The sequence below is a fragment of the Mugil cephalus genome, chromosome 11, assembly GCF_022458985.1.
Source record: "Mugil cephalus isolate CIBA_MC_2020 chromosome 11, CIBA_Mcephalus_1.1, whole genome shotgun sequence".
Taxonomy (NCBI): Eukaryota; Metazoa; Chordata; class Actinopteri; order Mugiliformes; family Mugilidae; genus Mugil; species Mugil cephalus.
The window spans coordinates 25,046,497-25,072,843 of NC_061780.1; the positions used below are offsets into that span (position 1 = coordinate 25,046,497).

A 26,347-nucleotide genomic window follows, 5' to 3' on the forward strand; every position below is an offset into this window, starting at 1 on the left:
TACGTCTATATGTAGCGTTCAAAGAGTCAAATTTCCCACAGAAAGCATAAACCTGAAGGTAGCACCTCCGTTGACTGTCGGCCATTGGTGATGTGGTACAGAGGGTATGAACATGACGTCACAGCTGACGTCTCCATGGCTACGGCAAAAAGTGACAGTTGATCATGGAGATTAGCAGCGTTAGTTTGAATCATAGACTTTAATAGCGTCTAAATTGTAAACGAAGAGCTGTTTTGTGATTGACTGAACCACCAGATTTAAGAAGCAGTCAGAGATATATTTTATATTTTTACAGAAATCTGCCAAAAGAAAAGAGAAGTAAATGGATGGAAACATCTGGAATCCTGATGCACAGAAATCTGGTGTCGTGGTTCACATTTAGTGTCGGCTAATATTAATTTATGCTGTATTTATGGATGAAGTCACACCTCAAGTTACTTCTTCAGTTACGTTCTCGATGAAGTTTGTGGATGTTGTTGTGTTGTCGTAGTTACAACTGACGGTAACTATTTCAGTTACAACGATAAATAACAATAAATTAATAAACAGAATATAGGTGATCACTCCTCGTCATCCTTCTAATGTTACAGTAGTGTATGGCTAACGTTGCTTCTCTGTAAAGCTCTTAGCGTTAGCATCTTTTACTTAGCTACATTTATCATAAAACTAAATCAAACGAACTAATCCACATTTTTCAACCAGTATCTGGTAACATGGAGCTACTTAACACAGATGCAGCTCCTAAAGAAGCTCAAGTTATAAGAATACATCACAAATTCAAGAAAAAAGCCTTGATTCTTGGAATACAGATAGATAGATACTTTACACCAGTCAGCCACAACATTATGACCCCTAACAGGAGAAATAAATAACATTGACCATCTTCTGATGACCCAGTGTTCTGCTGGGAAACTTTAGGGTATGACATTCATTCATGTGGATGTTATTTAGACATGTAGCCCCCACTTAGACCAGACCATAAACCCCAGAGCAATGACACTCCCCAGCAGGTTGCACTTTGTTGACCTGGCCTCCAACTTCACTACATCCCTGATAACGAATAATCCACAGAGGCCCCTCACCTCAAAGACCCCCACAAACAAAATTCTGTTTCCGGACACCACAGGACCCTTCTCCCTTTAAAAATTCCTTAAAACGTCTGTTCTCCGATGAGTGTTTTGGAGGCACAAAGGAAACCTACACAGTATTAGGAAGGAGGTCATAATGTTCTACCTGGTTGGCGTGTTTAACCTGTGGGAGATTCATTATCCAGTAGCATCGTTACACAAAGACAGGAGGAATTGGAGTCAACAATAGTAAGTTAGAGGTGTGTATATATAGAGAGAGAATATACCTTTCTTAAAATGGATATAATTTGTCTTATCAAAGTCGGATAAAAGCTCAGTAAAACATTTATACATAAAAGTTGAGAGCAAGCACATCTTCCCTGTTTGTTCCACAGTTCGCGCGGCTCCATGCACTTCGTTGGAAGCTCGTGCCATCGCTCTTTTGCCACGGCCTTTGCTTAAAGGACGGAAGGGGAGGGGTGTTTTGGTGTCCTTAGGGCCCGCGGAAGCTGGCATGGCGCTGACCACGCTGCAGCCTCCTCTGAAAGGAATGTCTGGTGTGGCATCAGTCACTGCTGGCATTCTGGAGATGGTCTGCCAGTTCCTCATCACTGTGCCACCGCTGCACACACACACACACACACACACAAGCACACACAAACATAAACGCGTCACACTCGACTCCCACCCTGTGCGGGGTAGTGATAGGCAGAGGACGAAGAGCGCACATCCTTATCGACGCCAATCCAGATGAACCTACAGACACGCTTCCCCAACACCCCAAACCCACTCGCTGCACAGTTGGCCAATATTAGCCTTCTTTTTTGACTGTGACAGTCCTAAGGCTAAGGGGAGGGTGGAGGGGCATCATTGCCAAGGTGCACCCGTGATTTGCTACATTTCCCAGGGCTACGGGGCCTCTAGGCTTACTGGCCCATGGAGACATAAGCCCCGGCCTCCCTGGAGGCTCTCGGCCAACCCAGACGCTTGGCATGGACCGAACCGCCCAATGGGAGCCATCCAAGAGCTGTGGATGGCTATGATATGTTTCCACCGAGGGCAATTTCAATCATGTGGAATTTCGATGGATGAAAGGAATGTGTTTTCGCTGGGGGTGGACTGAACAAGAGTGAGTCAGGCTGCAGCTGTCACACATTACCCCGGCTCATAAGAAGGTATCCTCGGTTAGAATCAAAAGATTCTACGAAGACATTGAAGGCTCATTCACTTATATCACTATAAAACACATTTCTTTCTTCTCGCGTCTAGTGGCGTTACGTTGCTACGTCTGTTTTCAGATGAAGTCATTCTGATCGGAGATGCCAATAATATAAATAAAAACAGTCTGACCAGATGTGCGTTTACATGCCCCGAAACAGACTCAGAATAAAGTGGCCTGTCAATGGATGAAGTAGAAGAAGAAGATGACCAACATATCCAATGTTTGTCTACGTGTTTCCGTCCCTCCTGGAAACTCTTCATCTCATCTCTGACATTTACCTCACGTAGATCACGTAGAGTTTATTTATTCCAGTCAGATCAGCTGTTAATATCATTATTATGAGCTGATATTCTTCTACTGAACCGATTATCAAAGGTTTACACCAACCAGACACACATTTTAGTTCAGAATCAGCAATACATAAATTTAAAGAGCAAGAAATACACAAAGGAGGGTGCACAAAAGAGTGTGTGCAGAGTGGTAATAAGAGGTAATAAAATATGTAAAATATCAGATTTAGTACAGCAATAAATAATGTGAATCATGGATTAAATTAAGAGTGACGTTGTTATATTGCACATGAGGACATACTAATATTGCACAAAGTGTACATCTCAAAGTATTGTAACCTCTTGGAGTTCAGGAGGAGAATAACATTTAGTTGTTGGGATCATGAACTCCAACAACTCCAAACTTTTGCTTTGCATTTTGAGAATTCCTTGAACTGTGAAGTGAAAGACTCAACTACATCTTGGTTACCTCTGTAACTATGGAAGTCAAGACTTATGCTTCTCAAGCAAACTTTATTCCTTTACGTCTGTCTGCAGACGGTGCACCGTCAGGACTGGCGAACCAAGTGATTGTTTGGGGCCTTTTGAGAAAGAGAGGCCTCAGGTTTTTCTAAAATAACCTTGGGGAATGGGGTCTGGTCGCGATTGTGTGCGTTCCGACTTGTAGTCCTTTGCCTGGGCCTCCCCACCGTCCCAAGGCTGAGGAACACTGCTTTGTGTTTGCTTTTCACAGAGCACCTCATCACTGTGATTTAAATGTAAATAGATGGGAAAAACTTTTAAGATAACAAGCCATCTGCGACACAGTATGACTTTACAACCTTCATGAATATTCCTGCGAACGTAACTGGTGATTAATGAGATTTGGAAAACTACGTTCAGGGTGCTTTTTGTGATGATAAAGACACAGCCCGCTGTCTGAAAAAGACAATCAGTTATTTAAGGGCTAGTTCGGCAACTAACGCTGGTCACGTGATCCTCATTACGCGTCAGTCGACCACTGGGTTGTGTTGACGTGAGTAGTTGTCAGAGATACAGAGCTTTTGTTGTTTATTATTTTGCTGCATCAACTCCCAATGGTTTATGAAGCTTAAACGTTATCGGCAATATGTTTTTTTTTTCTTCTTTTTCAATTTATAATGACTGTCACAAAGCCAAAGACATTCATTAAAGACGCCACACACCTCTAATGAAAGGGTTAAAAGCACACTGATGAAGGATTACTGTAATTTTTAATCTAGACGTGTTGTTTTTTTAATTCGCTCTGACTACACCGCCATGATGGCTTTGATTAATATGGCCAGGAAATGTTTGTGAGCAAGACATATACAGCGATTCATCTGCAAAATAATCCAATCATTACCAACTAATGACGGTGGGGGGGTGGGTGAAAAATGATGCGAGCCCGCCGCGGCTCCCCAACATGCATCAGGGCCCCACCGACGCAGAGGATTGGAGGCCCCACCTGTCACGGGCGATGCAGTAATTGCATTGTGGGCTCTGCGCTCTCCTCAGCTCGCGCTCCTCTCTTCCCCATCCGCCGCCGTTCAGCTGCGCAGACAATGCTCGTCTTAATGAAGCCGTCTGACGAGGTGGCAATTACAGACTTCTGTCACTGTCACCGGGGGCAACCGGAGAGGAGGAGGTGGTGGTGGAGAGGCGTAGTATATTTCACCCCTGAGGGCTTCTCTACACCCGCTGTGTTGCGCTGGATGGCAGGGTGGCTAAGCTGCTGTCAAAGGCAACCGGAGAGCGCGAGCTGGATTAGAGGTTCACCGTATGAGTGATTGTTAGGAACCGAGTGATGCATGGCAGCGTTTGGAGACGTCTCTGGACTGATGGATGATCTGGTGACACTTCAGTGTACACTTAAAAATGGAGCAGTGCCGCTATGCACAGGGAAATAAAGCACCCCGACTGCGCTGACGTTATTCTGGGCGAGTCCCTTAAAGGGTTTTTTTTTTTGTTGTTGTTGCAAAGATTTTATACATAAAAATCCAGATTTTTTTTTGAGGGGGGGCTGCCAGAATATCAAAGTTTTAGAAAATAACTACCGGAAAATCTGTTATTTGGGGCCTTGGAGTTTGAAAGACGTTGCCATTTACCAGGCAAGAATCAAAATCACTATTTAGCCGAATAATGTAGAAGAAAAGTACAAAAATTCAAGTTTTTATGATGTTGTTTTTCATCTTATTTCGGAGCTGGGCCTCAGTTAAATGTTTAAGGTCCGAATATTTCACCTGCTTCCATTTTACTCACCGTAATTTCTTTTAGATTTACAAACCCCATGTAACCAAATGGAGATTTTCTCTAAAAGCATTAAATGACATCAGAGATGTTGCTGCTACATCTTTAATGTTCGCCGCCCTAAGCTCCTCAACCAAATTCCATTTACCTCCATTGTTACAGGGTTGACTCTAATAACCTTAAAAGACACATAACGTATGTGAATTGACCCTTAAAGTCAGTGCTCGTCATTGATTCAGGGTCTTTTGCGCGGACTTCCTTTGTCGTTTTTAAGATTTTTCACACCTTATCCGGTTTTAGCCTCTAAGCGCAGTGCACAGGTGCCATTATAACTTCTAAACAATCAAGTTTAGCGCAAATTCTTCCCCAGCAACAGACACCGAGAAGACAAATAGGTTAGCTAAGCTTTGCTAACAAATTATGCAGAATTAGAGTTACCCCTGGTTGCAGTGGTATCTAAAAAGCCACGCTGGCTAAAAGGGAAATGTGCATAAGAGGCTTAAAGGCATTCCAATTCTTAATGGTGATGTGATGGATGCGGTACGGAACGGCGTTGCGGGCCTGGATAAATGGTTGAGTACAGATATAGCCCCCTTGAAAGACAAAACGCAACCAGCCTCTGTGTTCCACGTTAATGAAAACAACCGGAGGAAGAGTTCCCCCAAAGCCAATTCAGGCGAGGAGATAGTTTTTCCGAATGTTCTCACGTGGATTCGGCGTTTCCTCTTTTAAAATCATTAAACGGCATCGGAAAACCAAAACACAAAAAAGCTTTCGGTCATGCAGTTAAATCCCTGCAAGCACAACAACAGAATGTGCCTGTGATAATGGAGTCAACGCGCATTAGAGGGAAAATTGTTTGTATAATTTAAACCTTCACAGAAAACATACAGCGCGTCTCCACGCTGACAGAAGGTCTTCGGTTTTCTCCCGTGAAGCTTAAACTTCAGCTTTAGTTCAGTCCGCACACCCGCAAACACACACACCTCCCTCTCGCAAACACACACACATACACACACATGCCATAAACTCTTCGTTTCACATCAACACAGGTGTGCGTTTGTGCCTGGATACAGTATGTTGCCATGGTTACATCATGCCTACCTGCCCCGTATAATTATGTGGGATACATGACACGCTTCTTGAACAAAACAAAGTAGTGTAGATACATCCTCCATCCCTCCTCCTTGCATCTTTATCGATGCTGTTAATCTTTACTTTGAAAGGAGGGAAAAAAAAAAAAACACGACGGGAGGCAGCAAAGGTTTCCAGCTCTTGATGTTTTTATCAGAAATGTTCTACCACATCGTCCATCAGGGAATAGAGGGGGTCTGGCAACAGGATGTTGTTAGCGGGAGGGGGGGGGGTCCTTTGAGGGGAGGGGCCTCTGTGATTCATCCCACAGATACTTGATCAGTTTGGGATCTAGTGAATTTGGAGGCCAGGTCAACACTTTGTGTTGTTTTTCATGTTTTTTTTTATGTGTGTACCTGTGTCAGGTTGCATCCTGCTGCCATGGGGTGGGGGTGCTACATGTCTACATGTGTAAATGCCCCCCCCCCCCAAAAAAAAAGGCCCATGTCTTTTCTCTGATGAGTCACAACTGTCGTGGAGGCGCAAGGGAGGCAATATTTCGGAGGAGGTTTTAATGTTGTGGCTGATCGGTGTCCACATACGTTCTGTTTATGTTGAAACAGAGTTGGTTTGGTTGCTATAGTGAATGTGTTATTCCTCAACTCAAATAAAAACCTGCCCATTAGTGATCTGATTGTTTTCAGAGGCTCTTTGCGTACAAAATGACAGGTTGTATTTCCCACACGTTGATGCGAGTATTTAGTTGTGGTCGTCTGTGGCATAATGTGAGACTGGTGTGCGCGCAGTTAAGTATAACTCTTTTATTTTCTGTTGCTGTAATTTACAGAATGTCCAAAAAAAAAAACCCTCGCATGCAGAGTGCAGGTAAACCTCTAGCTAAATGTGTGTCAAGAGTCGAGATCGAGATAAATAAATGCCGCAGCGCTCGGAGGAACTTCAGCACAGTGAAGGCTCTGAATTATATTTTTCATTTGAAAAGAAATGATCTTCTCAGAAAGAGAAACACAATTACCACATTTATGATCCTGGGAAACGTGGTAATTGATGTAGTGCTAGGCTGGGTTTTATACACTAGTTAGCTAGTAAAATTAGTCGTAGTTTTTCCTTTCACTTTTGGCATCATGTTTTTTTGTTTATTGCTTTAAGGGCAGCGACTAAAAATTGAATTGGATTTGAATTGACTGAACCAGGACAAAGCAACTGGTGCAGAACATTTACGAAACATAGGCGCAAAGAGAAAAGGAAAAATGCACAAAATAGAAAATAAAGAACATTGCTAATTTAATACTTTATGGATTGTTATATTAATTCTAATAATAATCATGAAGACTAGGATGGATATAATGGTAATAGTAATATTCGTAATGTATATTACAATATGAAAGTGGTCTGTAATGGTGTTTATGTAGCATAACAATGATGGATTGTGTTAATATAGGCGGGTAATGCATGTGTGGGATGCACATACATACATACTGATTAATCTTCCGATCTCTTTCATGGCGACTGTTGCGTTCACACTGCATGTGGAGAAATCCGATTCTAAGCATGTTAAATTATTACAGGACAGTCACTGATGCACACTGAGATCTTTGATTTAAAAGTGGACGCACTTAAACAGATTTAGGGACTTTAAGCAGATGTGCACTGTTAAATGTTGCTGTGGATTTGTTAGTAATTCCACTGTATAAAGCTACAGTACAATCACTGTAATGCAGAATTTACCGTATATTTTGACTTATTACTTTGCTGTGACCGGGCTGTCATATAACAGGATTGACACAGGATTGATGATGCACTGTGGATTTCTAGTTAATTGAATAGCTAGCTTACCTTTATTACTTTATTACAAACATTAAGAATAATAAACCAAACCAAATTTAGTTTCTTATGAGAAAACCTGTGTCTGGTCATAAGTCATATTTCATAAAATGTGAAAGTATTCTGTCTCTACTTTAAATTAGCATCGAAAAGCTTAACTAGAAGGTTTTTTGTTTGTTTTTGGGCATTATAGCACATATATGCTCAAAAGTTTTATTTAATTTCTCATAGCTCTGCATTACAAGCTAGTATTAGTGTTTAATTCTATTCTAAACTAATGTCATTCTGAACTCGTAATAGTGACTATTATGTAATATGTATCTACTATATTTAAATTACAGTGCACTACAGATTAATATAAAATACAGTTAGAACACAGTAAACTACACCCATATAGTTTTGCATACAGTAAATTGCATTACAGTACAGTTCCAGTAGTAGCTGCTGGTAACCGTACTGCACATAACTTGACAGGACATTTGTGGTTTTGAAAGAATCATTTTGAAAGTGAATGTCAACAGCCGTATATATATATATATATATATTTAACGTAAAATAACAGGACTCATCAGTTTTCAAATTAACAGCGTCTCAGTGGATGATTTCATTGAACCAAACTCGAAGCTGAACTGTTACCTGAACTTTTTATTTTATTTTTTTAAGAACCTATTGAAGGCCTCATTAGTTTGAATTGGCACTGACCCAGTAGCGTATCAGAGCCGCATTACCTGCAGTGGCTCATCAGTTCGTCCAGACATAGACGGACCATTGTCTCAAACAGCCCTGTCCTAGATGTCTAGGTTGTCTGTGATTGAGTAATGAGTGCACAATCAAATTCAGGAGACGCAGAGGCCAGGAAGAGTTCAGACTTTAACTTAGTTTCTCAAACTTTCTGCTGCTCCTTTTCCTCAAAACCAAAGTACAACTGAGTGGCAAGTAATATTTTTTTGACAGAATCAGTTTACACATGAAATGAGTCAGAGTTAAAATCCCCCGTAAATATTAGTTTCTCTCTCATCTTTCTGTTTCTGTCAGTGATTCATCTTTTACAGGTTTGAGAGAATTTCCCTGTTGCTTTCCACCTGGTTACCACAGACAGCCGTAACTAAATCCCACCCACATGTTTCGCACTAAATTACCAGTAATCGACCTGTTATCAGTTATCACCTTATCCTGACTCTCCAACTTTCATTTTCTCCTGACAGTCAGCACTAAACTATGATTGACAAACTTAAGAAGTGGACCTGAAACGTCGCTGCACATCACTCACACACATTAGCGGCTGCAGCTCACCGCGGCGCGGTTTAGTGTCTAATAGGCGCTATTAATAAAGCCAAGCCATGCGTGACTCGACTTTCTCTCCGCAGCCGCCTCTCGTGGTTCACTCCTTACCGGGGATTCAGTTGTGTGAGTTTGGATCAGTCTAATCACATTTGTTTAATTAAGCACGGCTAATAGACTCTCCAGGAGATAGGGTGTCTCGCTGTGACGGTGGCACTGCGTTGAGATGCATGTCAAACACAGAGGCCTGGTAGTCGCTGCAGCTCCCACAGCTCTGAGCCCGTGGACGTGCCCGCCATCCACGGTCGTGTTTGCAAGTCTGACACGCACAAGCTGCAGGTTAAAGGCTGCATGTCGCTGTTTAACATAAACCTTCACTTGTAACATCATCAACAAGCTCTCGCCTTTCTGACGCCACGGCAGTAAAACTTGAGAGTCTAATGTCCTTTATGGTAAATAATCTTTAAGATATTAGCATATACAGTATAGAGATGTCTGCTTTATTGCGACATATTGTCGGTTTAATTAACTCTTTACCAGAAGTTATTAACATCGTCTGTCGGCTCGCTCCCCTGACAAACGGACTGTAGTCGTTTTAAATTTCAGGCGGCATTAGAAGCACTTTGTTTAAAATTCACTCCAAACACATAATGTCAGCAGCACATATGCACCACTTAAGCATCCGTGGAAAAAAGTTCTCGAGTCTCTGGACTCTGCATTAATGAAACTAAAAGTCCTGCAAAAAGAAACATTTGCTAATTTTACATTTTTTAATAAATACTACACAAAATCATCCCTGTGAGTGACTTATAAGAAACTGCATTATTAATACTTACTACATACATATGCAAGCATGCATTTTATTGGTGTAGACACATGCAATTAGCTTTAATGCAGTAATGTTTCGTTTGGTAGTTCAGACTGTAAGAAAAGTGGACACTATGACAGCTCCTCAAAAGTGAAGCTAAAGCAAGTAGAGCTCCCCCTGGTGACAGGCTGCACTATAGGTCATAAGTTCCACCCCCCTCCATGTTAGTGGATGGTCTTTGGGCCAAACTAAAACTTTAGTTAGTTAATATAATGCTGATGAAGTTTTGTTTTAATTAGTTATTTGACACTATAAAAACAGGATGCGACATCTTGATGATTGACAGTTGCCACTGACAACTGTTCCGTGATGCGGTCGCTATAGGAACGTGAAAGTAGGACAAGAAGTAGTAACATCAAAATAACTGCTTATCTGATTAAAAGCTAACAAATGAGTAGTTGTGCTTTGAGCGGTGTCAACCTCAAGAATCTGATGGATCTTTGTAGTTTTTTTTCTTTTGTGAGGTTGTAAGTGAATCAGTGTAATTAAATAGCTAGCCTAAGCAACACTCCAGTGTAAGCTCTGCGGGGGGAAAATGTCTGGACCAGAAGTTAGTTTTTTATGAGAGGCTTGCTTTAAAATAAAATAGGTGCAGGGTATAATCCAACATTTCTTTGTAACTAGTGGAGGTACAGTAGAGTGTAGTATTAACCAAACACCAGTGAGTCTAGAGGAAAGTGTAGACGGGGCATCGATACATTGGCTGGATATGGGAATCTGGATAGAAACTCACAAGATGGAGCTGCCCTTATCTCTGGGATATTAGCGTCAGTTTGACCAAACCTATGTCTGTGGTTCCAAACCTAAGGGTCTGGCCCCCATAAAAGAGCACCACATAAATCTGACGGAAGAAATCCGACCGAAGAAAGAGGAATTTTTTACTTACTTGTAAAATGCTGAATGTTGTTGAAGAGTAAGCGACTCGAAACCACGTGGGAAGTCTCCAACGGCGCTGCCAACCACTGTGAGACATTTTAAAGTATGAAACAAGTGGCTTCAACTATGCACCAATTGTTGGGAACCATTGATTCAATTGACTTTATTTTTTTTAAAGACCGACGACTCCTTTTTTAACCACATCTGAACTAGACCAGTCACAGAAACATATAAAATAGGTTGGGATAAGATGCAGATGATAATCATCAAAGGAGAGACTTTCTTTCCTTGAAAAATGAAGCCGTGACGAACCTTGTGGTAATTATGACACAGACATGCTAGGAAGTCGGGCGACACTATTACTCAGTCACTAGGCCCAATTTTGCAGTTTTGAAGCAGCAAGTTTTACATTTAACCGGTCACCGTCTTTTTTGGGGGCGTCAGATATGACCACATTTGGGCAACAAGATGGAGTGAGGGTGGATCTGACTGAGAACTGGCAAACCCACAGCCCGCCCTTGTAGCATTTGTGAATCCGAAAGTAGCCCTGTGAAGTTTATAACGCGTGCGACCACATGCGTAACAAACTGTAGAATTGCGTACAGTGAATCAGACTTGAAACTGGAGCCTGAAAACATACACAGAGGCAATAAATCAAGAGAAGAAGAACAGAGAGTCTCTCATAGCCATTAGAAACTGTTTAAAGCACTTTCGTGGTGGCTTCACTTTCTTTGGCCATTTATTTTATGTGGTCTGCTGCTGTTGGGGTGAATGGATGGGTCCACAAAACATCAGACTTCCTGTTCCCTGCAAATGGTCGATATGTTTCTTTTAACCATTACCTGATGTTTAAAGTGTATTTTATCATTTAATTCAAAGGACTTGTTGGTTTAAGATTAAGAGAAAAATCATAAACCAACCAAGAAAGATCAGATGGTTCCTAGTAAGTTTGTCTCCAATGTGGTTCTTGGTTTTAGATGATCAAACGAATTGTATTCATGACGCTTGACTGATTGAGTTGATAGTTTCTCAGGTGGAGTAAAAAGTGGTAATAATAATACATTTGTATTTGTGGATGCAGTTCAAAGCACCTTATGAAAAACAGCAATGCTATCTATAACAGGAACGCAAATTAAATGGAGTACGCGGTTTTGAACAAATGTCATTTGACTGTGGATTTGAAGGTTGCTAGAGAGTCTGAGTTTCGGATGTCAGGGGCTGGAAGCTGGGCTACTGAACGCTTTGACACCAGTGGTGGACAGTCGGGCAGGTGGTGCAATAAGTTGGGAGCAACCGGAGAAGTTCAGGCAGATCTGATGGAGCTTGCCTGATGTGACGAGGACGTGGACAAAAAATAGGACGATGCAGAAACAAATCAGTTTATCTGGAGAAACTTTCCGTTGAAGTTACTTAGCAGGATCTGAAGGACTCGGGGTGATGTGGTTTATGGACGGTGATGATACGAGCTGCAGTATTTTGGACTGGGTGTAATTTCAAGGAGACATTTGGAGGGTTGGAAAAAGGACAGTAGTCTATGCGTGATTTGACGAGGACATAGACAAGAATATTGGTGGTGCTGTGTGCTAGGGAGGTACATTAACCGAATGTTGCAGACATCTTTCTGACAGTATTATTAAGGATCTAGAGGTAATCCAGGTTTGATTCACTGTATGACTGAAATCAGTACATCTGGAGAAACTTTCCGAGTCCTGTAACATCTGGGCAGCTTGCTTGTAAAGAGCGTTGACGTTACATGATGGCAGGATCTCAAACTCAATACTGGATTTTATAAGGATACTGGTAGACCTGCTGAAGGTTTGGGGTGATTTGGACGGATGACAGATGACAGATTTGGATGATACGAGCTGCAGCGTTTTGGACCAGATTGAATAGGAAAAAGAACAGTAGTCTAGTATGCGTGATGTCACAAGGCCATGGTCAAGAATGGCCAGGAATACCAGTGGTGTTCAGTTTGATTCACTGTATGACTGACAGGTGATCCGGAAGGCGAAGCAAAAACAAATTAGTATATCTGGAGAAACTTTCCGAGTCCTGCTTAAGGAACTCTCCTTGTACTTGTTGTACGGGATTTTATTGGATCTGCTAAAGGACTTGGTGATGTGGTTTATGGACGGTGATGATACGAGCTTAATTGTTTTTGACCAGATTGAATAGGAAAGAAAACAATAATCCAAATGAACCGAATAAACCGAATGTTGCAGGTATGTTTCCCTAACCCCTAACCTAACCCTAACCCTAGGGCATTATTAAGAATCTGGAGGTAATCCAGGTTTGATGTGGTTTGGTTCAGTGTATGACTGACAGGTGATTCCGGAGGGTGATGCGGAAACAAATCAGCATATCTGCAGAAACTTTTCCGAGTCCTGTAACATCTGGGCACCTGCCACCCATGTTCAGCTGACTCTCTCCGCATGCAGTAATGTACTAAGTGACATTAAGCCGCCACAGCTGATGGGAGAGTTCACACCAGACAGTAATTACTCTTCGGGGCTGTTTCCTTTCGCCCAGCTGACTGACATCCCATTAACAGCTGGGGGTGTGCGCGCTTTAGAGGCGCCGCCGTGGGGTCGGCTTTTATTGTTCTGATTGGCTCTCATCTCTCCGCTGTCCTCCTTGGCGGCACGCAAATGACGATTAATAGCGTCTCATCCGAGAGTGGTGAGAACTGTGAAGTACTTGCGGAGCAGAAGGAAGCGGCAGAGAGAAAAAAAATAAATAAATAATAAATCTGGAAATCCAGCGGTTAACCTGGGTAAAGCCAGAAGCGTTAGACTGCAGGAATCCTTGTTAATCTTTAAAAGGTGAGCAATTATAAAAAAGCTACAGAAGAAAGTTGCAAGGCTAACCACAAAACCAGAGCAAGAGAAAAAAAAGAAAAGAGAAGAAAAGAGGCTGAGCATTCCAGATTTAGACGAGACGTCTGTCTTTTAGCTCTTGGGCATCTTTCTGAGACAAATTACTTTCAGTAGTCAATAGCCTGTAATTAAAATATACCCACTTGATGGAGAGGCAACAGTGTCTCTCTATTTAGTTATGGGTTGGAAAGATTAATTCTGGGGTGTATAACCCTTGTAATTTTCCAAGTGCTGTTTATTGTTTTCAGAGAGAGAGCGAGAGAAAAAGAAGAGTGCAGACGATTTGAAATGTCTCGGCTCAAGGTCTTGCTTTGATTTGTTTACACTTCACAGACGTTTGGTCCTCTTCTTACGTGGCCTCTCAAACGCTCCGGCGACGTAGCTGCACATTAACAACCTGCATTAAGGGTTTGGATCGAATCCACAGCTCTCACACGCCACCGCCGCACTAATAACGTTCTCTGCGCTCGAGTGAAGAGGTCAAGGTTTGCTGCTTTTCGAAACAGAAATATTAACATGGCATGGCTGTCAACGCGGCACCGTGTACACCGATCAGGCACAACATTATGACCACCTTCCTAATATTGTTGTAGGTCTCCCTCGTTGCCTCCAAAACAGCTGTGACTCATCAGATAAAATGGACGTGGGTCTTCTGAGGGGGTCCTGTGGTGTCTGGAACAGGATGTTTGGTCTAGGTGGGTTCTACATGTCTGAGTAACATCCACACCAATGAATTCCAGGTCCAAAAGTTTCCCAGCCGAACACTGAATTGCTGCAAGATGGTCGATGTTTTTTTACTTCTCCTCTTAGTGGTTTTAATGTTGTGGCTGATCGGTGAATAAAGGGAGTCTTTTACAGAGAGAGGGGTCATCATGAGCTGCCCTCTTCCTCCTCCTCCTCCTCCTCTTCCTCTCCTCTCCTCTCTCTTCCCACTTTAAGTTGAGACTCACTGGTCCCCCTTGTGGCGGAAGCAGCCATCGCAGCACATGTGGTTCTGTGGGATCTGGGAGGGAGCTGGATAGAACAGAGGCTGCATTTGAAATCACCAGCTGTTGTGTCCGTAATGATGAAAACATCCCCAACTTAGCATGAATTTATAATTATGCAGAAAGCAAATTTGAATCTCTTTTACTGGAACTTTTCAATTCCCATTCAGTCTCCCGGGAGAGAGCACGCCGTGAATCATCTGCAGAGATTGTGAGTGTGTGTGATTTTTTTTTTTTCTGTCTCACCCCCCCCCCTTTACTTCTTTTTCAAATGCAGATTTCAGATACTTCATAATGAAACTTTTGTGGAGTCCCAAAACCACAACAAATGAACTTTTCTGAGAAGTATTTGTCCATATCAGCTTACAATAAGAGCTCCGTTCCTTCTGTGTCTGATAAAAAGAAAATAAAAACACTCTCTATGTGGACAAGCCGAATAATTCTTTCCCTTTTTTTTTTTTTCATTTTACACACCAAAACCTTTTCTCCGGCTCTCACCGCCTTCTGTTGCAAATGTCTTTTGGCTCTTTTTTTTTAATTCTATTTTCAATGGGATGTGTAAATTAAGTGTAAATGTAAATGGATCAGTGTGTTGCGTTCTGCTAAACCCGGCAAAAAAAAAAAAAAAAAAAAAAAAAGAGAAAGAAAGAAAGAAACACATTGGAGTCGTAAGCAAACAGCTGCATTACCTGTGGGCTCCTGCACACCTGCCAGTGCAGAGCAGTTAGCCTGTGTGCAGATGCAAACTGTCAATCACTTCCACGCACAGAGCCGAGCGTGTGCACACCACAAAATGTGTGTGGAGGTGCACAAAGAGTTCAAACACATGACACAAATAAAAATGTGCATGCAAAACCACAATCTGATGCACACACACACACACACTGTACACATGGATGTAAGCAGCTCACACATGATGGGCACAGAAGGATGAAGTCAACCATAAGAAATTCATTAATGCAGGAATCTATTTTTTTTCTGATTTGAAAATCTATTTTTAGGAAACATTAATATAAAAGCAAGAATAACCAAATTAGTTCTTCATTAAGACTATTTAATTAAATTTACTCTTTACCTTGAGATTTTTTCTTGTCTAATTTCAGACTTTGGTGGTTAAAATAAAGCCTCACACACACATACACACATATATATATATACATATATATATTCTGTTCTTTTTGTTTTATTTATAAACCACACAGCTGAAAATCAATTAAAATCCAAATATATTTTAAAAGCTTTTCCTCCTCCCTTATCTGCCACTGTCCTCTGTGCCTCGTCTGATTCAGCTTGAGGCTGTGCTCTTAAAAACTAATGTCCAAGAAAAGAAACACAAAATAAAAAAAAACTCAAAACAAATTATTCTTCTCTGCGAGTAATTATTATTATTGTTTCTACAAATTTGCATTCCTGTAACGCATTTTCTTTTTCTTTTTTTTGTATTTAATTTCTTATTATTGCAAAGGCCCGTGTTGGATTCTTAAATGTGAAGATGAAGCATGTGTGTGAAAGTTAATAGAACAGAAAAGCAACAGCTTGCGCTGATAAAATAAAAGTGAGCCTGGTGCAGCGTTAAAAAAGAAAATTGTCCGAATAATAATTATTTTTCCACTAAAAGGTTTTGTTTAAATTGGCGAAATTAATTGGGGAGGGGAAAAAGGATAGCTTCCGGCAAACACAGCACAAGAACAGACGTGCAGAAACGAGCCTCCTTCAAACTTGATTAATCTCGAAAACTTTTTTCCTCTGGATTTTTTTGTTTGTTTGTTTTTTCTTTCTTTCTTTCTTTTTTGCGCGCCTCTGCTTCCAAACCAATCGACCCATCTGCTCTAATAAAGAGCCCTTTCTACGTCGCTGAGAGCATGTGATGTATGGCAGACTATACCGGGCTGTTGTGCTTTCATATTCCGCTCAGGTGTGCGGCGCGGAGGAGAGCTGGCAGGTTGCCCTCCGCTCTTTAAAACAACGCGCTTTGACGCTATTCGGAGCAGAACTCACGCAACTGCGCGCAGGCGACTATTTCCCAGACTTTTCTCCCCTTTTTTTTCCTTCTTCTTGACATGCAAACATGTGGCGTGTAAATATGAAAATGAATGAGTGCGAGAGCTCTCCTGGCTGTGACTTCTCTCTCTCTTCCTCCCCCCCTCCCCCTTCTCTCTCTCTCTCTCTCTCTCTCACACACTCTCTCTCTCTCTGTCCCCGGAGAGCAGCGCGTCGGAGAGGAGCGGCTGTAAAAACCAAAGTGGGGCAATGAGACAAGCTGCGCCACAGCTGGCAAATCATCGATTTGAGCATCAGAAACGGGGAGGGGCGGTTCATTTACCTGCCACCCTCTCAAAGCAGCCCTCCTCACATGCCGCCACTCTCCTCTCCTCTACTTCACCCCCGCTGCCCGCAGCGCACGGTTGCTCGCGTCTCTGCGCTCCATCCGCCGTGTGCGCTCCTCAAAACTTCACTTCAGCCTCCGCCGGTGCGGTTTCTCCGAGACGACACCCTCCTCCTCATCTGCAGGACTTTTGTTTTTGTTAAAAAAAACAACAGTTTTTTCCTCCCTCCCACAGAGCAGTTGCCTATTTTTGGATCTCTCTCCGTGGAGCACTGACAAGAGGTTGTTCAACTTTTGATGGAAAACAAGAGGTCGGGCGACTGCTGACTTTAAAGGTACGGTCTACCCTCATCCATCTGTCTCTGCTGTCACTCTGTCACATGTCTCTGTTTTCAGTGTCCATGCATGTGTGGCAACATTTCTTCTTACACGTCTCGTAAAAAGGTGGCGCGCCTTCCGTGGAATTGTGGGGACGAACAACTGGCGTTTTAAATGAATTAAAAGCAATTCACGGACCTTTATCTCCACTTAAAACCCGCACGGTACCAAAAAGTGGCTGCGGGGGATTTAATATTTCATATAGGGGCGCGAGGGAGGGTGGGATAAAATAAATAAAACAGGGGGACGTGAATGCTTCGCGTAAAGAGCCGAATGTGAACGCATCGGGAGCGGAGTTTTATCTGAAATGGGCCCGTGTCATCTCTGCACAAATAAGCGAAGCACTCGTGATATTCGCGGGGTTAAGTGCATCCCTCTCCTTTAATTCATTTAACAACTTATTCAGCGCGTAGGAGCAGCAGCAGGAGCAGGAGGAAGGAGTAGGAGGAGGAGGAGAAGAAGTGATGCAGCCATCATCCTCATCCTGGCTGCTCCTGACCTTAGCTTTCCTTCTTTTATTATTATTATTCCTATAATTTTTTTATTATTATTTTCTATTTCCTCCTTCTAAATGTTTCACTTTGCTTGCAAGAGGCCTTTTACTTCATTCCTCCCTCTAGTGAGGAGTCCCACTTGTTCCCAAACAGCTGACATGTCTGTTAGGAAAGGCTGCAGCACAAGTGTCCATCCACTTTTACTACTTTTTATTAGGCCATTAGAGCCACTTCATTTATTCTCCCCATATTACTATTTAATTAGGTGTCAACTTGCTGCAACACTCTTTTTTTTATTTTATTGCTGTAGCAGGTAATGTAACTCTGAGAGATCTTAAAGATGCACGCAGTCCAACGAAATAAAATAAAAAAAAGAAGAAGGTGTGATGGACTCGGAGGGAAACAAACAGTTAATGAATTTATCACTTTCTTTCTGCCTGACTTGGTGTGAGGCAGTCAGGTAGATGTGATGATACAGAGGTGGTGGTGGTGGTGGAGTAACGCTGCTGGGTTTGCCTTATGGCTTTTGTCACAGTGCTGATAAAGTAATTTCAGCAACAAGCAGACCTGTTTGTGTGCGTGTCTGCCTGTGTGTGTGCGGTGTGTGAGAGAATAGAGAGCAGTTATGAGAAGATGTATTGCCATCTTAAAAGTGCGTAGGCACTGATGTTCTGTGGTTTACAGGTTTTTAAAGGTTTCACTCTCTGCTCCTTTAGAAAATAGCTGACACTTCACAGAGAAGCGAGGCCAGTGGCTTTCACTCTGAAGATTATTTTTAGATAGATATCAGCACAAATACACTCGGAGAAAGAGGCACAGAGGCTAGTTCGCTCTTTTGCTAATTTAGCCCCGAGGCCGGGTGTCAAAAAAATGAAAAAAAACAACCAAAAAAAAAAAACAGTAAAAATCCTCCAGTGCAGAGAAAAATCTCGATAGAATCTGCAGAGGAAGTTTCAGAGACGTGATAATTAGAGGCCACTTATTGTGAAATAGCCTCCCGGTGTTGCAGGTTTATTGTCTCGCTTGTGTTGTGTGCTTTTGCTCAGTCGCATACCCTTACGAGGTCAAGCGTGGCACCACTGCACCATGGGAAAAAAAAAAAAAAAAAACACAACAAAAAAAAACAAACAACTAAACAGGTTACGGCAGAACACTGGCGATTGTTCTCCTTTTATCTCTGCAGATCTGTGGCAGCTCAAGGTGCTGTGGCTTATCTGGTCAGTGCCTTTGACAGCAGTGACACACACTCAGTCACAGCCGCTTTCCTGTCTCAGGCTGCCATGTGTCACTTCTTGTAAAAGTCCTGAGAGTCAGCGCGGCAGTTTGCGATCGTTGAAATGAGACTTCTCGGTATTACTCCTCGGCTGCGAGCCCTTCACTAGAACCCGCGTCTCGACGGGTTTTGCGGGCGATAAAAGTGGCACACGAAATCCAGAGCGGCGTGCCGATATGTTTGGCAAAATCCCTCCGCGTAAACTTGTTTGGCAGGAATGGTTTAAAAAAAAAAAAAAAAAAAAAAAAAAAAATCAAGAGAGCGGCGCTCCAAATTCATCCGACTGCCAGGTCACACGGATCCAGCAGTAAAAAGCCTCAACATCTGTCGCAGCTTATTGGCACGTAATGAAATCCTCTGAATGTGTCGCGTTGTCTTCTTACAATAACCCTTCTGTGATTTACAATTAGGAAGTGATCTGGGAAATCACCTACGTGTGTTTCTACCTTGCTTCTTTTAACTTGCAGGTTTTAACCTTGTTATACGTCCCCCCCCTCCCTGCACCCCCCCCTCCTTTGTACAGCTTAGTTTTGTTTTCATTACAACTAATCGAAACTAGTGCATGCTGCATTTACTGTACTGTAGTAGTGTAATAGCAGGAAATCGTCTCGTAATGCTCCCTAACGGCGTGGGCTCCCTCGCTGTCTTCTACTTTTAAATCCCACTCCGGCGCAGCAGCTCCTTTCAGTTGACACTCCAGGCCGTGAGGTATGTGCCATCGACGCTAACTCTGCTTCTTTCTAAGTTCTGCGCCTACCGCGGCTCGAACCTTTCGCGTCTCCTCAGGCGTAGGCCGCGCTGCTCCGGCGTAATTCGCCGGCTGCACGTTGGCGTCGCCTCTAACGGGCTCCGGAGGGCAGGTTGTCAGACGGCGAAGTTTGCCCTTCGACCCCGGGAGACCAATTAGCCTTCACGTGGGGAGGGAGCACAGGTTGGGGGATTTCTCTTTTTTTTATTTCTTTATTCATTTATTTATTTGTGGGTTGTTGTTTTCGCCTTGTGCTCTTGTGCCTTGTCTGAAACGATATCATAGGACGCCTCATCACTTGCCCCACGAAATTGAATTATGAAATCGTCGGTGAAATAAAAAAAAAAAAGAAAATGGGAAAGAAGTTGTCGCCGGAAAATAAAAACCTGCACGTGTTCGCTGCAGCTTCGAAAACCTAAAAAAAAAAAGAAAGAAACTCCCCGCTGCTGAGTGTTTTAGCTGGGAGTCTAGAGCCCGGGCTGTGCTTTGCTTCACTCTGCTGAGGCTGATATCTCGGCTAAAACCATTAATCGTCTTTCTTTACCACCTCGATAATTATCGCTGTAGCAAAATAACAGCTCAGCAAACAGCGAAATTATACCTGTGGTAGGGAGCAGAGTAAATACCTGTTTAGCTGCCAGCAAATGTATTTATTAGACTGTCGCCAGTAAATAAGAGGCCTGTCTCGTTTTTTTAATGTGTGGCTCTTTGGGGATTCCATCCCTCCCCACTCCCCGCCATGCCTCCTCTGCATGAAATAGCTCTGTTATGATTGCTAATAGAGGAGAGAGATAACAATGATTCCTTGCTTCTTCTTCTTCTTCTTCTTTTTTTTTTTTTTTTTTTTGTTGGTGACATGTTGCAACTAGTTTGTAAAAAGAAAAAGGTTGGTGAGTTAATAAGGACTGCTGCATTCCTGGGCTCAAAAATGTAAGAAAGCCCCCCCCCCCCCTCCTCTCCCCTCCTCTCCCCACACACACACACACACACACACACACACCTCATCAGTTACAGACATACCACCCTGGGTGAATGCTTGGTGTGTGATTCAGGAGTTGCAGCTCATTTTGTCATTATCTACAAAGTTCTTTAGAAATAAGAAAAAGAAGGGAGTTTTTTTTTTTTTTTTTTTTTTTTTAATAGTTGGGGGGGTGGAGGTGGTGGCGGCGGCGGTGGTGGTGGGGGTGGAGGGGGGGTGGGGGGGGTTATGTTGTCCCAGCATGTTGGACTGCATTTATTCTGGCATATGCTTTGCATACTGTTGATCCAGATTCCTTGGCTTAGCGATAAAAGCGTCACATTGTTTTCGGGTCCTCACAATCAGCCCCGTTCTCTGAATGGGTTGGCGTGTCCTCCCCGGGAGAGATAAAAAAAAAAAAAAAAAAAAAAATACCCAAAGTCCGTCATGTCGGTTTTGTCACGCTTTTTGTGAAATGACATCCCTCCTATGTCTGATTCTCCTCTCGCTCCTGTTGTTTAGAATTAGCCCGTGTTACTGTAACAAATACATTTTAAGTTTTCATGATTCAGATCATATTATTACAGGTTTCCTCGTATGATTTATTTTTTTTCTTTCTGTCTCGAGAAGAGAGGGGTGGAGGGGGGGGCAGGAAAAAAAAAAACCTCGCCGTCTTTTATTCTGACGCTTGTCTTTATCCGATCTGTGTAGGTTTTTCTGAATCCTTTGTTCAGGGAAGGGGAAAAAAAAATAAGAGCGATTTAGAGGAAAGCGCATCCCGCTAAGATCAGGTTGTTAATACCCACCCACATACCCCAATGAAACAATTTCAGCAGACGCACACACACACACAAACACACACACACACACACTTCCTTGCCTTATCAACTGTTTTGTTCGTCAGTGGATGGATGATGCATCCTTTGACAAGGGATTAAATATGCAAAGAAAAATATGTAGATAAAGAGGCACATCTTTTAAGTCCCTCTCATTCAACACTTCCGCCTAAGCCTCGATATTAAGCGCTCCTCCTTCTCCTTCTATTCCATCTTTCCCTTCATCTCAGTGTACAATCACTTCTACTCCCCCCCTGCCTCCCTCCCTCCCCTTCCCAACACCTGCCCTCATTTCCTTAACACTACGAGGCCGGGGTTACCGTGCCCTTCGCCCGCCTCAGGAACAACCCAGCAGGACCCTTCTCACCCCTCCAGCCCGTCCTCCCTCACAAAGCCATCTCCAGCGTCTCTTTCTTTCTTTCTTTCTTTCTTTCTCTGTCTTCTACACAAACCCACTTCTCTCCCTCTAACTCTATTAATTGCGTATTTGTTGCGACGCACGAGGCAGAAATGAGACTTTAATTATTCGGCCATGTGACGACCGGGGCCCAGAGAGCGGTGACAGAAAAGTAATTTCTGTAAGAAGAGAAAAAAAAAAAAAAAGGCCGCGGCTTCTGATGCCCGTTGATTGTACGATGACTAATTGATTTCATAATTCGATAAAGACGACGAGAGGGCGACGAGAGGAAAGGAGGGGAGGGCGGAGGGCGAAGGAGGCCGCTGATAGGTCGTCTCAGGGAGGAGACGGGGATAGAGACGGACCCCGGCAACCTGAGTGACCTCCCCCCCTCCCCACCGAGAGTGGGGCCGGGGACAGTGTAGGGGTCGGGGGCCCGGCTCAGGCCGCTCGCCTGCCGCCGTTGTCGTCGTCGTCGCCGCCGCCGCTGAGCGGATGTAAATGTGTGCATCTGCGTGGGAGTCGCTTGCGTACAGTGCACACCACACACGCCATAACGGTGGTTGCAAACTGAGCACGAGGAGCAAAGGGGAACGAGAGAAGGGGGGGGGGAGGGGGGAGGGACGGGACGGGGCGTGTGAGAGCTTTACACCTCCAAAAAAAAAAAAAAAAAACGAAAAGATAGAGTGACCTGGTGTTTGTGTCTTCGGCTGAGACGCCCGCCGAGGGGAGCTGGCATTAAGGCCTTCCTGTCAGCAGACCCGAGGTGGAGACCACTTGCTTCGCTTCTATTCCTGTCGACTTCATGTGATTATAAAACAATTAAGCACTTAGGCGCCGACTCTCAGTTCATTACATCCCCCTTGTTCTTTCTTCCCCTCTTTTTTTTTTTTTTTTTCTCCTTCTCCTCCTTCCTCCTCCCACACCGTGAGCGCGGACACGCGAGAAACGTAAGAAATCACCTCCTTTGGCGGAGTAATTGAAAGCCGCGCTCGTCGTACGAGGAGGCTAATGGAAAACAGGAAGCTAATTTGATTTGAAGGATATCTTCATTACGCTCCGTCCGTCTCCTGCTTTACCTCTTAGGCCACTGATTGAGCAACGTCGCCGCTCGGGCCTCGCGCGCCTTGTGTGGAAATATTAATAATAATGAGGAGCGCCTCGACCCCGAGCCCTGCGTCGTGGAAGTGAGTGTGGGCTGTTATTGTGCAGAGAAATCACTCCTTTAAAAAAAAAAAAAAAGAGATTCTCAGAGACAGTGAGCAAAGTGATGACGCATTGTGCTTGTGGTAGTCACAGAGCATCCCAGGTTTGTTTTTTTCTAGAAGACGTAATGTTTTCTTCGGGGTTTCGTTTAGTCCCGAGTCACTTTTGGAAACTCACAACTTCCGTTCACAATAAAAAAAATAAATAAATAACACGGAAAACACTTTATTTTCTTTCCCCAATTATTAAACCGTTTTTTTACGTCTTTCTCTGCAGCACCCTTGTTTTCATTTTTTTTTTCCCCTCTGCACGTGACATTTCCAGTCTGCACACCGACACAGGCGTGCCCCGACGCGTTTTCCTTGACAGATTATTAAATCCTCTGCAGCCTCTAATAATACTATTATGTTTTGTGTTTTTGTCGTGGGAGGCGGCGAAGGAAGGGGCGCCGGTGACAGCGCCGCCGCCGCCGCCGCCACCACCACCGCCGCCGCCTCCTCTGTGCGCTCCTTTCCCCTCAGACTGGATGCGCAGACTAATTTGTATTAGTAACCAAATAATCGCATTAATGCTTATTAGGAGCATCACAAGTGGCGAGCATGAAGACATCACAACACCTACGTACATGTAAGTGATGGCGCCGGTTTCGCCTGACACACTTAATAAAGATGCTTCTCGGTGCTGAGCCAACAGTGATACATCTTCTTATTAATTCGCCCGCGCTTTTTGTGCGTCGATTATTAAAGTCCTTTTCTTCAAAGGAATACGCACAATGCTTCTTTCTTACGGAGACACAGCAGGCCAGAAGTGACGTTTAAAAAAAAAAAAAGACACAAGGCCTGTGATAATGCAGGTGAAATGAATGTAAATGTTATTTCAATACCAGGTCTGTCGTGTCATTTTTTCCAGATTTCTTTACAAACGCAGCCATCAGGCACAAAATCCTTCCGGAACAATTCCGCCCCGTATGCAGCGCGCGGCTGTATCTCCCCGACACAAAGCCACACAGGCTTGTAAAAACCCACCTTGAACAGAGCTAAATCTGCATTCAGCACATGATTAGAACAGCACGCAGCTAGTATTTTTAAACAGGCTTTCTGTGCTTCAAAAACCCATTTTTCCCCCTCTTTTCTGTGCAATACAAAACGGTATATGTTAATTGATAATCAGCAGTGTTGATTCAGTGGTGCATTCAGTGCAAATCTGTGCCCTTCTGGATGTCAGAGGGTTTTCACAGCCGCGCCGGTGCCAACCCTCGCTGGCAGTGCCGGCACCTGTTGGCGGTGCCAAGGCCTGGCAGGGGTTATCGATGCTCTCTGATGGTGCCCGACAATCACAGTGGAAATGACTGCGGCTGCTTGCGTCATGCCAGATAGAAAAGAGCATTTGCCGACAATGGCTCGCTTTCACCATCGCTCCTGTTTTTCCCGAATGCTGCTAACTGCGGCCAAGAAAGAGAACGGAGGGAAGGGTGGGGGGTTGGGAGGGGGTAAAAAAAATAAAAAATAAATATATAAATAAAGAAAGAAAACAGAGACAGTAACAGGAGCTGCAGTGAACATCGTGTAGAACATGTCAAACGTGGAAAACGTGTCAACATGCAGGGTGTCGTGCGGCGATGCCGCGCAAGTCTGGGTGACGCAAAGCAATCTGCTGCTGCTGCTGCTGCTGCTGCTGGAGGTGGAGGTGGAGGTGGAGGTGGTGGAGGTGGAGGTGGGACGAGATGCAGGGGCAGGGCTGCAGCCTGGTGCAATTCATGTCACTGCAAATCACAGTGAATCTGCATCTGCTTGAAATCATTTATTACACAGATTATAAAGATTGTGTAGTTCCACAAAGCAACTTAGATTCATTTGTGATTTTGCATCTTTTCCAACTTGCTCTAAATCTCCTTTTTTTTTTTTTTTTTTTTAAATTGTGAATAATATCTGAAGCTGGTTTGAATCTCTGACAATAGTGTAATTACTCCACAGTTTGGGTCCTTTTATTCACACAGACACAGACACACACACACACACAGCAGAACCATTTAACCACACTGCACACCGCAGCTGCGTTTAGTACACAGCCTCATTGAAACCCAGAGAATGGTTAAGATAAGAATTGATCGGCCGATCGCTGCTCGTCGCGTCGGGGTCTTACAGAAGAACAACTCTTTTATTTCCTGTTGGAAAAAAAACTCACACACAACAAAAAAAAACAAAAAAACCCCCACAGAGGTGGGACCCTTTTAACACGGCCGCCCACTCAGAGCTGACACCTCTCACCAGATATTACGAGACGCCGTTGCATCTCGGGGCCGTAAGGTGAGTTTCACATTGTGTTTTTCCATGCGCTGCTCCTCCGTCTGCTGCAGACTCTTAATTCAGCTTTATTGAATGCAAACGTTTTAAGAAAATGAACAAACTTTTGACCTCACATGGGTGGGCGGAACTAAGATTTGGTTTCAGATCTACAGTCTACAGGGGGCTGAGTGGCAGGTGTTGCTGCACACGCGGCATCGTTGCTCCTCTGATTGGTTACTCCATATTCTCAGGTTTTTTTTTTTTTTTGGTCGTTTTTAAATAATTCTTTTCTTCTTCTTCCCTCTGAGCCGCTCTGCGGAGCCTCTCAGACGGGCCCGTCTTCAACCGGCTACTGTGAGAAGCCCGACGTGTGTTTATGAAACAGCAGCTTTGTTTGGGGCGACTTACCGTCACTGTATTTATGGCTGGAGCCTGAGCTCTGTGAGGAGGTTTACTGGTAAGCATGTTGCTGCTGTCGCTGCGTGGAGTTCACCTCCACGGTCCACGGTCGGCCCGCAGCCGCCGGCTCCGGCGTGCTCATAGGTGTACGCGCTTCCTGTTTTCTGTCGGTTTCCTGTTTTTGTTCTTACGCGACCTGGACAGGCGCGCTCCTACGTTTTAGCTCGGCGTCGACATCGGCCCCCATGAGTTAGACGAGGGAGTCGAGCTTCGCGCGAATCACTCGGAAGGGAAAAGTCGAAATAATTATCTCGTCCTCTGTTGTGTTAATGATATAACGGCACTTACATATGTGTTGAATATTATTTCCTCTGCGGTCTCCACGTTGAACTTTGCCTCACACACTCCCCCCTCTGGC

The 26,347-nt window shown here is 43.7% G+C and overlaps 1 protein-coding gene across 10 annotated transcripts in view; it reads left to right on the forward strand.

Annotated features, from left to right (window-relative positions):
- Window positions 1-26,347, forward strand: part of LOC125016161 (DNA-binding protein SATB1) — a 99,752-nt gene that overhangs the window by 20,877 nt on the left and 52,528 nt on the right. For 6 of the 10 annotated variants that reach the window (XM_047598400.1, XM_047598405.1, XM_047598408.1 and 3 more), the window contains exon 1: window positions 16,861-17,290. The gene's annotated coding sequence lies outside the window, so the exon portion shown is untranslated. The other 4 variants (XM_047598401.1, XM_047598410.1, XM_047598406.1 and 1 more) reach the window with 4 other exon arrangements.